A 9644-nucleotide genomic window follows, 5' to 3' on the forward strand; every position below is an offset into this window, starting at 1 on the left:
ATAAAGGGCTTCGATAAATTCAGCCCTCGAATAATTTAAAGGCTTTGATAACATCAACCTTCAAAAAAACCTCAAAAGGTATTCGATTATGTCTACACAAATAAATTACTAATAAGGTTCCGATCATCGAACCTTTGAAAAACCTAATGGGTACGAAAAACACATGCTAAGCATAACCAAATTTTCACTAGGTCTTTTAGCCGAAAAGAGGGAAAAGTTATATATCCACTCTAGAGGACGAATTGGCCCAACTTAAAGAGCCTAAGGGCCAACCTAAAGAGCCTAAGGGCCAACCTAAAAGTGCCTAAGGGCAGGTATATAAGAGCCTAAGGGCTAAACTATAAGAACCTAAGGGCCAAAATATGTAGAGTTCGAGACCTTTCTCCCACCCAATTCGGACTCAAGAGTCCCGACATCCCGAGCTCGCATCGAATCAATTCAAACTTAACTCGAGGATTAACAAAACATTAAGGTATGTTATATTGATCAATAGAAACCTAAGGGTTTATTATGTTCTGAGTCCAAACCGATACTCGGACTGATTATTAGAGTTATACAATAAACTTTTCCACAAGTAAAGACAGAAAGAAATTCAACACAAACTGAAGATAAAGAAAATGAGTTCTTTGTATTCACAAAAGATAATTTTCAAATTACATTTACGACGCCCACGAACGGCCCTTACACAAAATAAAACCTAATATATTTCGGAGATACATCCCTAGAAGCGACATCCTCAGGAATTGCATCTTCAGTAGATTTATCTTCGGGAACCCCCTCTGCCTCGGAGGCACTTTCTTCACCTTCCCCATCCCCGAAGCTACTCACAGTATCCTCGTCATCGGAGAAGAAGAGAAACCTAGCTTCGGTTTCCCGTGCCTTTGCTTTGGCTATCTCTTCAGCAAGGTCAAATCCTCGGGCATGGATTTCTTCAAGAGTCTCCCTCCGGGATTGGCACTTGGCCAAATTATTACTCCGTTTTTCCTGGTCAGAGGCCTCCCTCAGCTCCGCTTGAACAGCCTCGACATCTCTTAAGTACACGACAATGGTCTTGTCAATCGTGGCCTTTGTCTTCTCAACTTCAGCCTTGACCTGTACAGCTTCGGACCAGGCTCTAGCAAGCTCTATCTCTAGCTTCTCGATCTTCTTGGCCTGGGCCAAACCTTTTACTTTAAGGCCTCGGAGTTGAGATTCAGCTGAGGTCAGTTGGAATGTAACAACTTTCTTATCGGCAGCGAGCTTATCCATGTTCTTTTTCCATCTGTGGCAGTCAGCCCTAACTTGATCAACCTCGCCCTGAAGCTGCCCAATCATCTCCAACTTCTACTGCAGCTGAGACATCAAAGTATTAGCCTCCGAAGTAAGGCCAAGAAGGACATACTTTGTTAAAATCATAGTTATTGCTCATCTAGCTCAGTCTCATTTTTCCAAGATTTGGCCAATTCATCCCAAAGGTCCTTAAGCTCTTCCTCCTTTTGGCCACAGAGGAGCCTCAGGGCCTTCTCTTCACCCGAAACCATCCTGAGCTTGGCCTCACACTAGCAAAGCTCAGCTCTAAACTTGATGATGGCCTATACATGAAATGAAGATATGTTAGTCAAAGGAAAGGAATTTAAGAACAAATTACAATGAAAGATAGTATTACCTGGGAGAGGAGACGTTGAGCCACTTCGAATAGGGTGAATGCATCGTTAAGGTCGAAGACATCATCAACCCTATTGAAATAGTCCCGGAAAGGGTCTTCTTCGAGGACCTTGCTCGGGTCGGATGTTTGTAGAGCCCAAGCACCCTTTATTGTCTCCTCGGAGTAAGCTGGTAAAGGAGGTGAATGACCCATTGTTATGGCCCCGAGCTCCTCACCCGGGGCGCTCTAATTAGCTTAGGCCTTATCATCATTTATCCCCTCATGTGTACTTATTGAAACAGGAGGAGTAATCTCAACCTCCAGGGACTCAAAGGCCTTATCCAAGTCCTTTTCCGGAGCTCCTCCACCGTAAGATAAAGTATATGGTTCAGAGGGCTTGGAGGCCTCGACTGGTTTCCTAGTTCAGGGTACCAACATCGTTTCTTCACCCTTATTCTCTTCATCTTCTAGACATTGAGGTGGTGGAGTCCAAATCCGCATGTACAAGTTTCCTCCTCGGCTTTCAAGTTGGAGTCCCATCATCCTGTGAATCTTCAGGCTTTAAAGCCCTTTATTTTTTACTGTCCTTACACAATTTTGGGATCAAGGATGCAGTCTTCTTCCCGGGCAGGGCTGGCCTCATTTTGAAGACGTCTCTGATGCCTGCACATGTAAATATGAATGATTTGAAACCACCAATAAATGAAAAGTACCCAAAACTTGGGAAAAACACTTACCATGATTCTTGGCATCCCATTTTCCCTTCGATAAATTACGCCATTTGCGCTCATCATACGAGGAGGTCGCGGCCAGCTTTCGAACCCAATCGTCTAGGTCGGGGACAGCATAAGGTGACCAAGCAACAACTACAGATAAAATATAATTTGTCTCTGACACCCGATCTTTTTCACAACCTTTCGAAAGTGGGAATCCACGTAAACTATTATTACGTTCATATGAGTTATTCTCAAAGGTTTGAAATTGAGGTCCTTGAGGTATGCATCCTTGGAGATGATTGTTGGATAGATTTAAGAATTCAAGATACGTAAGAGAAGCAAGTTGTTGTGGTATCGCTCCTGAAAGCTGATTAAATGAAATGTCCACTGATTCGACTACAGATAAATTTTCGAGTGAATTTGGTATATGACCTTGCAACCGATTATGAGATAAGTTCAAAACCCGAAGTGCAATGAGATCTCCCATAATACTTGGAATATGTCCTTCAAATCTGTTAGTTGAAAAATCAATAGCGGTGAAAACTGTCATAATTCTAACAAGTTCAAACTCCAATCCCTTGGTTGCAATTGTTATGGAATCTTTGTAATATACGTCTCCAAGATATCTTGGTTCTTCCATTGTTTGATCAAGTGTCCTCATGGCTTTCAGATGTTCAAATAGACTCGCCGGTAAGTTACCCGTAAAGGCATTGTAAGAGAGATCTAAGATTTAAAGCTTAGGAAACACATTGTCTATTGTTGATGTTTTGATGGGTCCGTGCAGTTTATTCGATCTCAAGCTTAAAACTTGCAGCTTCGGCAAAGTTCCCAACCACATCGGAAATGTGTCGTTGAGGTGATTATCTCCTAAATCAAGAACTTGCAACTCTTTGAAATTGGCCAAAGATCGAGGGATTTCTCCCTCTAGTTCATTGCCATGCAAGTTGAAGCTTCTGAGTACACCTCTAGTGCTAAAACTTGTTGGAAGAGTCCCAGAAAGATTGTTGTGGTGCATATCAAAAACCTCAAGATAACCACTCATGTTGCTAAAACATTGTGAAATTTCTCCCTTCAGATTGTTTCTACCCAAATCTAGAATTTGTAGTGATGTTAAATTGCAAATGGACGAAGGAATCTCTCCACCAAGATTATTTTGTGACATCATCAAAACATAAAGGCTACTGATATTACTTAAACATTGTAGAATTTTTCCCTTCAGGTTGTTGCTCTCCAAATATAAATTTTTCAATAATGTCAAATTGCAAATAGATGAAGGAATTTCCTCAGTGAGATTGTTGCCGTGGAGAGATAGAGTTTGTAAGTTTCTCAAATCTCCAATGAAGTAGGAATAGAACCATTAAGAAAGTTAATACCCAAATCTAGTTGAATAAAAGACGATAAGTAACCTATTTCTTCAGGAATGGAGCCAGAACGGTAATTCCCAACAAGAGACAAAAAGGTCAGTTATTCAAATTCCCTAATGAAGCAGGAATAAAACCATTAAGAAAGTTAGAATGCAAAACTATCTCATTAAGAGACTTTAAGTAACCTATTTCTGAAGGGATGGAGCCAGAAAGGTGATTCATATAAAAATACAACTCAGACAAGTTGATCAAATTCCCCATTGATGTAGGAATTGAACCACTTAGAGTGTTATTACTCAAATCTAGCAAAGTAAGGTGATTCATATAAAAATACAACCCAGACAAGTTGATCAAATTCCCCATTGATGTAGGAATTGAATCACTTAGAGTGTTATTACTCAAATCTAGCAAAGTAAGAGACCTTAAGTTACCTATTTCTTCAGAAATGGAGCCAGAAAGGTGATTATCAAAAAGAGACAACAAGATCAAGTTATTCAAATTCCCTAACGAAGCAGGAATAGAACCATTAAGAAAGTTAGTACTCAAAGCTAGTACAGTAAGAGACCTTAGGTAACCTATTTCTTTAGGAATGGATCCAGAAAGGTGATTATCAAAAAGAGACAACAAGGTCAAGTTGTTCAAATTCCCCAATGAAGCAGGAATAGAACCATCTAGAGTATTATTACTCAAATCTAGCTCAGTAAGAGACCTTAGGTTACCTATTTCTTCAGGAATGGGGCCGGAAAAATGATTCCTATAAAGATACAAATGAGACAAGTTGGTCAAATTCCCTAATGAAGCAGGAATAGAACCATCTAGAGTATTATAACTCAAATTTAACTTAGTTAGAGACCTTAGGTGACCTATTTCTCCTGGAATGGGGCCGGAAAGATAGTTGTCATCAAGAGACAAAAAGGACAAGTTGGCCAAATTCCCCATTGAAGCAGGAATAGAACCATTAAGAAAGTTAGTAGCCAATTCTAGGTCAGTAAGAGACCGTATGTTACCTATTTCTTTAGGGATGGAGCCGAAAAAATGATTTTTATAAAGATACAAAAGGGACAAGTTGGTCAAATTCCCCAATGAAGCAGGAATAGAATCATTTAGAGTGTTATTACTCAAATTTAACACAGTAAGAGACCTTAGGTTACCTATTTTTTCAGGAATGGGCCGGAAAGGCGATTCTCGTAAAGAAGCAAAAAGACAAGCTGCTTAAATTCCCCAATGAAGCAGGAATAGAACCAGCAAGAAAGTTAGTATACAAAACTAGCTCAGTAAGAGACCTTAGGTGACCTATTTCTCCTGGAATGGATCCATTTAAATAGTTGTTCCTTATGTGGAGGGTCTGAAGCTTGGCAAGTGAACCGATTTGTGGTGGGATTGTTCCTGAAATCTGATTGAGCGACAAGTCAAGATAGACAAGATTAGCGAGTTTTCCAATTTCAGGTGGGATGGTGCCAGAGAGATTGTTCATGCTAAGATCAACATATTCAAGAAAAGGGAGAGATGAAAACGGAAAATCACAGAGCGTACCAATAACACTAGCATTTGTAATATTCAACCTATTTACCCTACCATTAAAGCATATAACCCCATACCAATCCCTGCATGTATCAGAACTAATGTCTGTCCATGAAGCCAATAAGGAATTATTCTGGTTCTTGAAAGTTGCTTTCCATTTTAGGAGAGCAGTTGCTTCCTCAGAGGAAGCAGCAAAAGTAAATGTAAAGAGATATAAGAGAATGAAAAACTGAAGAAGAGAAATTTTTTTGGGAACCATTATCATATATTGCTAAACGATAGATATATGTTGAGTTGGATTATTTTGGTTTTTGATCGATGAACTTGGTGCAGGGTATAGACGTTAAATACACCGTAGCAAAAAGTTTAATAATTTGTCATTTTGCTATTCAGAATGTTCAGATTTTTGTTGAAGAGCATTCTACACCACTCATCCCAATAACGACACACACAGTCACTCTTTACACACTCACAAAAGTTCCAGAAAACACAATCATACACGGACTTCAACAAACATTAGTGGAAGATAGTTGAATTTTATACTTTAATGCCGCACAAAAGGGATAAATTTGCTTGATTTATTCGTGTCGGGTGCACGTGTCACCATAGCAAATCCTACGCCGAAATGGGAGAGAAAAGTGAAGTAAAGCTTTAGAAGTGATGACAACACAAGTTAATATGGTATGCGCGCTTTTAATTTTGGCTCGATGTGACGTAGTCCGAAAGACAAATCCGTGAGCGTCTACACCCAAAGCGGACAATACGTGCCAAGTCACATAATTATCCTTGATTTATCCTTGTCGGTTTGGTATGAAATTATGAACAAAATAATTGGAGCTGGTGTCTTCTTTTTAGAATTATGTAATGAGACATTCAAAGTTGAGAATATGAACTTAGGAAAAAATATCAAGCTAATAAGAAAAAAAAAACAAATGTAAAGAAAAATGAGAAACATGTTTTATGAAAGAAACTTAAAAGTGAACATAGGAATAGCTAAATCCATTATATGTCAGTTTCCACTTGAAACACATGCATGTTTACAATCCATTAGGACTTTTCAATGTAAAACATCCAGGTGGTCAAGGGTAAGATTTCCCAGAATTTTGGACTGTTAGTCAATATTAATTTGCTTATTTTATTTATTAGTACATGATGATAGGCTATAATTACGTATTTTAGTCGCTTATTATACTCAAATTTACTGCACTTTAGTTGAGTTTGTGCTTTAATCGCTAGTGTTTTGCACTAACGGTGTATTTTATGCCTTGTAGGAGTTATTCCGAGCTATATAGATAGTATGGAATGAATTCAAGTGATTTAGAGCTTTAAAGTCTGAGTAAAATCCCAAGGAATTAAGAAGGGATCGTATTCGGGGATCAACGGATGATAGAGCAACAAAACGAAGAATCGAGTAGGCATATTGCGCACTGACTAGTAAAATACACATAACTTTTTGTTCAAAATTCCATTTGGGCTCCACAATATATAGTTGGAAAGCTAACTTAAAGGGATACAACTTTCATGTTTTACATTTTCCCAAATTCCAAATGGAACAGGGTGAACAAAGCGGTCGAAACTGCGACCGCGGACTTGATGCGGACTGAAACAGTAGCCTTGCACAGTACCGCGGCCGTCCAGACGTGAAAAATTATCCTTTTTCGCATAGGAGAAGGTATAATTATTTGGGCCCGACCCTACTTGGTATATATACATGGAAAAATGGTATTTTTAAGGGAGGAGACTAATTTTAGACACAGATTCGACCTAAGGAGGCAAAGACACAATAGGAGCAAGGCGGAGAATTCTTCTACGAGTGTTTCCTTTCCTCTTCTTATTTTTTCATTGTTGGTTATGACTTTTAGTATTGTAATTTTACATACTATTATGAATAGCTAATTTGTTATCTAGGGTTTTGATAAAACCTTTTGTAGAATAAATTCTTGTTATGTTTTTATATAATTGAGCCGTTGGATTTCTCTACTTGTTCAACTACGTATTTGTTGTTGTTTATTGAATGGCCATCAATTGACTGTGCCTATTTAGTGTGTAGTGCTCGAGATAGAGTACATATTTAAGTAGTTGTTGAACAACATCACTCCTAGCGTATGTGAGAAATCAGTACAGTGGGTTTAAAGGCAGGTTTAGAAACAACAAAGCCTTGACGTGGTCATAATGAGCGGTTAGATAAAGACAATTAGCGTAGTTCGAGAGAATATATCTAGTAAATTATTGTAGTTGCTCGAGAGAGAATTACGACACCTAAAGTGCTCACGATCAGTAGAGAATACATTGGCAAAATTGTAGGGAACATAGCTAGAAGGATTCCAACAATTGGGGAAATCATAATTCTAGACCTCCTTAATCTTTTCCCCAACCTGTAGTTTCTTTAGTATTAATTTATTATTTTAATTTGTTAGTTAGTTAGTTAAAAACAAGAATCTTAATATCTATAAGTTAGAAAATTGTCCAAACTTGTCTTTTAGTGATATTAAACAGATATACCTAAGCCTTAGTTCTCTATAGGATTCGACTCCGGACTTTTAAACCGGATTATATTTGCAGCGACCTCTTATCCTTTTTAGGACTAAAGTTGGGCGTGATCAGTACCCATTAGAAATGGGAATCGGGAGGAACTTCCGATTTAAGTGAATTGACAAAAAAACCAAGTCATTTTAGATTATTCCCTAAAATACTCTATCAGCTTAACATTTTTGCCTAGCATTCACAGGTTATGTTTGTCTTTTAGTGTAATGACCCGACTGGTCATTTTGAGCAACTGCCTTCGGTTTGATAGTTTGAGGCCACAAGTATCTTCACACAATGTATTATGACTTTCGTGCCTTATTGGTTCGGGTTTTTGAGAAGTTCGGAAAGGATTTTTAGATGTGACTTTCATTTGAGAAGCTTGAGGTCGAAGAATTGACAAAGATTTGACTTTTGAGCATTTGATCTTGGATCGGAGTTTCGATAATTCCGATAGGATCGGGTTGTGATTTTGGACTTAGGCGTACGTCCGGATTTGAATTTGGAGGTCCGTGGGTTGAATTGAAGCAATTTGGTTAAAGTTGGAAAAGTTGAAATTTGGAAGATGGAGGAGTTTGACCAATAGTTGGCTTTTGTGATATCAGGGTCGGAGTACGATTTCGAGAGTTGGAACAGCTCCGTTATTTCATTTGGTACTTGCCTGCAAAATTTAACGTCATTTCGGATTGGTTTGATAGGTTTCGGCATGAGTTTAGAAGTTGGGAGTTTGGAAAGTTCATAAGTTCGATTCATGGCGTGATTCGTTGTTTCGGCGTTGTTTGATGTGATTTGAGATCTCGAGCGATTCCGTGATAGGTTATGGGACTTGTTGGTATGTTCGTACGGGGTCCCGACGGATATAGGTTTGGGTTGTGTTGCGCTCATTTTTTTTTATGTTTTGATGTCGTTTCTTCAAGCATAAATGGTACCATATTAAACAAATGAGTTCCGATTTCTGTTTTGATTAAAGCATTAGATCTGTATCGTAATTAAGAAGCCATATCAAAAAAGAATCGTCAAATTTGGACATCGCATAAGGATTTTATGGTCATTTTACTAAGAATTGGGCTGCCAGATTTTTCAGATTAATTACGAAATTGCCACTGACCTCGTATTTAAAAATCTGCACTATTTCCAATTTGAAACCACTATATTTCCTTCATGATAAGGTAAAATGGAGTGATTCAAAAGTTTCACTTGTCTGAAATTTCACAAGGAATCCATTGAAGGCATCAAAAGCGAGTTTCGGGATCGTTTGGCAAGCAAAACGAGGCAGAATAGCTGGGCATAAATACTTAATATTGAAAGTGTGTTCATTTGGTCATATTTTGAGTTAGAGAGCTCGAATTTGGACTATTTTTTAAGGTGATTTTCTATATGGGTTGGGGTAAGTGTTCTATACTCAATTTTGGTTATATTTCATAAATCTATTTTTGTTTTAGGAATTTGATTGATGATTTCAAAGTGAAATTTGGGGGTTTTGTTTAAAATTTCATAAAGTGAATTTTTGAGTTTTGAATATCGATTCGGAGTCGGATTTGAGTGAAACTAGTATGGTTGGAATGGTAATTGAATGGATGTTTGGGTTTTGTAAATTTTGTCGGGATCCGAGGTGCGGGCTTAGGGAGTTGACTTTTGTTGACTTTTTACAAATTGTATAAGGATCATAGCTTTTTTAATTGAAATTATTTTTTCTTACATTTTTTGATGTATTTAAGTCCTCTTTAGCTAGATTGGGTCGAGCGATGGTGAATTGATAAAAAAAAAAGCTAAATTGAGTATTGAGCTGGCCGAATTGAGGTAAGTATCTTGCCTAACCTTGTGTATGGGACTTCCCCTTAGGATTTAAGTCTTCTATGCTAATTGTAGTTCATGTACGCGAGGTGACGAGTGCGT

The 9644-nt window shown here is 38.1% G+C and overlaps 1 pseudogene; it reads right to left on the reverse strand.

Annotated features, from left to right (window-relative positions):
* Positions 1-671: 671 nt before the first annotated feature.
* On the reverse strand, positions 672-5519 carry LOC104230443 (receptor-like protein 9DC3; annotated as a pseudogene).
* Positions 5520-9644: the final 4125 nt, after the last annotated feature.

The sequence above is a fragment of the Nicotiana sylvestris genome, chromosome 10 (genome assembly GCF_000393655.2).
Source record: "Nicotiana sylvestris chromosome 10, ASM39365v2, whole genome shotgun sequence".
In the NCBI taxonomy this organism is placed as follows: domain Eukaryota; kingdom Viridiplantae; phylum Streptophyta; class Magnoliopsida; order Solanales; family Solanaceae; genus Nicotiana; species Nicotiana sylvestris.